The sequence below is a fragment of the Belonocnema kinseyi genome, chromosome 10, assembly GCF_010883055.1.
Source record: "Belonocnema kinseyi isolate 2016_QV_RU_SX_M_011 chromosome 10, B_treatae_v1, whole genome shotgun sequence".
NCBI lineage: Eukaryota > Metazoa > Arthropoda > Insecta > Hymenoptera > Cynipidae > Belonocnema > Belonocnema kinseyi.
The window spans coordinates 104,217,527-104,220,783 of NC_046666.1; the positions used below are offsets into that span (position 1 = coordinate 104,217,527).

The following is a 3,257-nucleotide window of genomic DNA, read 5'->3' on the forward strand; positions in this document are numbered from 1 at the left end:
TAATTAGCACAATAACATTTTTTTGTTATTATCCCTGAAAAAAGAGTCCGGGGACGTCCGTTATGATATTTTATAGTATCTCCGAATTCAGTTTTTTAAAATCTTTCATTTTTGTGGAAAAAAGCCGCCGGAACTGTACCCGATTGACTACACGACGAAGTATCACATGCCCTTAACTACTTTGTTAAAAAGTCAGTTTTTGTTGAAGATTCACCATTGTAGTTGGAAATTCCTGTTTTTAATAGAAAATAATGATTCTTGGTAGAAAATTCATGTATTTGGTTAAAAATTAACTTTTCTGTTCAAAAATAATCTTCTTTAGCATATACTTAATTTTATTTTGTTAAAAATACAAATCGTTAATAAATAATCTTTTTGTTCCATGAATTCATCTTTTTTGTTTGAAAATTCAACACCTTCACTAAAAATGTCTTCAACTATAAAAGATGATTTTTAAACAAAATACTTGAATTTTAAATATAATAGTTCATTTTCAAGCTAAAAACATAACTTTCAGAAAAGAAAGTATCATAGTTTACATTTAAATCCAAAAACTACTTTGTTAAGATGTCAGTTTTTTGTTGAAGATTCACCATTGTAGTTGGAAATTCCTCTTTTTAATAGAAAATAATTATTCTTGGTATAAAATTCATGTATTTGGTTAAAAATTATCCTTTCTTTTGAAAAATCATCTGTTTTTCATATACTTAATTTTCTTTTGTTAAAAATACAAATCGATAATAAATAACCTTTTTGTGCCATAGATCTGTCTTTTTTGTTTGAAAATTCAACACCTTGACTAAAAATGTCTTTTTAACTATAAAAAATGACTTTTGAACAAAATACTTCAATTTTAAATATAATAGTTAATTTTCAAGCTAAAAAGATAACTTCCGAACAAGAAATTATCATAGTTTATATTTAAATTCAAAAAGATGAAATTTATGGAAAAAAAAATTAAAACCAAAAATACATGTTTTCAACCAAACAAGCGAAAAGACGAGTTTTCGTCACAAAAATTGAATTTCCAAACAAAACATCTGATTTTTCAGAATAAAAAGAACAATTTTCAACAAAATAGTTAAACTGTCAGCCAAAGAGTTGAAATTTTAACTAAAAATTTGAATCTCAAAAAAAAATGATTTCTTAACAACGCGATGCAACCATATCTCTCAAAGAAAATAATTAACCACTCAAGCAAATCAGAATAATTATTAATCAAAAAGTTGCATTTTCAAAGATAAAAGTTTTGGGATAAAAAAGATTTCAGTTGACTTTTCACGGCCAAAATCTGAACTTTTAAACAAGAAATAAGTTTCTAAAAAAAATTAATTTTTGAATTTAAAAATTCGATTTTTCTACCAAAAAGTATAATTTTTTAAGAAAATAGTTGAATTCTTTACCAAATAGTGATATTTTTGTCTAAGAAAGATACAATTTTACGAAAACAGAGCAACTTCGAATACAAAATGACAATTTTTTTTTCATTAAAATTGAATTTTCTACCAGAAAACGTTTCAGTTCATTTTTCAACAGCAAAATATAAATTTTAAACAAAAAGAAAATTCTTCTCGAAATAGTTAAATTTTCAACAAAGCAGTAGGATTTTCAACTAAAAATTATGGATCTTCAAAAAAAAATTGAAGTATTATCCAAAGAAAATTTCAGTTTACTTTCTAGCACCAAAATAAGAATTACAAATAATTAGTTAATTTTCTGTTAAAAAGTCCGATTTTCAATAAAAAAGCATGACCCTTTTAACAAAATTTTTATTTTAAACCAAACAGTTGCATTTGAGTAACTCAAAATAAAAATATTGACATCCGGTGAGATCTTCGAAAACTACAAATTCGGCGATATTGATTTTATTTATTTTTGCTTATTAAAATTTTTTATTTTAAATTTAAAATCTGGTTTTTGGTAGTAATAACTATTATACTCGATATAGAGTTGCAGAAATGCAATATTTTGCAAGTATCAGACATAAAATAGATTTCTCAAAATTTTTAGTTACTCTGTATAATTTGCCCATGAAAAAAATCAGGAGAATTTGTGTACTTAAGTTCCTGCATGCGCAGCATTTTGATTGACTTCGGATTGGGAGGAACAAATGGGACGAAAGCTACCTTTGGAGTAAACGGTTTTGGAATTACTGCCTTTGTTGTACTAGGCAGTCTGATAAGTACCTGAAAATTCTAAGAGATGGCATTGGTATTCACTAATGTGAACCATTTTCGTCGAGCTTGATCCTTCAAATGACGCCTGTGAAAACTTCAGCCGTTTAAGTTTACGCATTTACAAGTTACAGTACTGAGAAGCGACTAACATCCGAGTTTTTTTTAATATGGAAAAATCTGAGTTTCGAGTTTTGATCAAACACTACTATCTTGGCAAGAAAATGATATCCGAGACCAAGGTCAAGCTGGATAAGTATTACCCAGACTCTGCACTGTCGACTGGAACGATTCATAAATGGTTTAACGAGTTTCGTTGTGGCCGTACGAGCACAGTTGATGCTGAACGATCTGGGCGCCCAAAAGAGGTCACTACACCAGAAAATGTCGAAAAAATCCATGATATGGCTAATGCTGTAGGCATACCATTGGAACGTGTGGGCAATATCGTGCATTCAGTTTTGGGCATGAAGAAGCTCTGCGCGCGATGGGTGCCGCGTTTGCTCACAGTGGACCAAAAACGAATTCGTCTGAGAACTTCCCAGCAGAATTTGGCATTATTTTCGCGTAAGCCCACCGAGTTTTTGCGCCTATTCATAACCATGGATGAAACCTGGATCCACTACTACACTCCTTAATCAACACAACAGGCAAAACAGTGGGTTCCACCGGGCCAAAGTGCTCCAAAGCGTCCAAAAACGCAACAATGGGTCGGAAAGTTTATGGCATTCGTATTTTGGGACGCACATGGCATAATATTCGTGGACTATCTTGAAAAAGGTAAAACCATAACCGGAGCATACTATTCATCATTATTGGACCGATTGAAAATAGAAATCGCCGAAAAACGACCGCATTTGAAGAAGAAAAAACCGCTTTATCACCACGACAATGCGCCTGTTCATTCATGCTTAGTTGCACAAGCAAAATTGCATGAAATCGGCTTCGAATTGGTTCCTCAGCCACTGTATTCACCAGACTTGGCCCCCAGCGACTATTACTTGTTCCCTAACCTGAAGAGATGGCTCACCGGTAAGCGTTTTCACTCAAATGAGGAGCTCATAGCTGAAACTGAGGCGTATT

The 3,257-nt window shown here is 31.4% G+C and overlaps 1 protein-coding gene across 3 annotated transcripts in view; it reads left to right on the forward strand.

Moving 5' to 3' along the window:
* Positions 1-3,257, forward strand: part of LOC117182301 — a 48,150-nt gene that overhangs the window by 33,518 nt on the left and 11,375 nt on the right. The gene's annotated exons all lie outside the window — the stretch shown is intronic.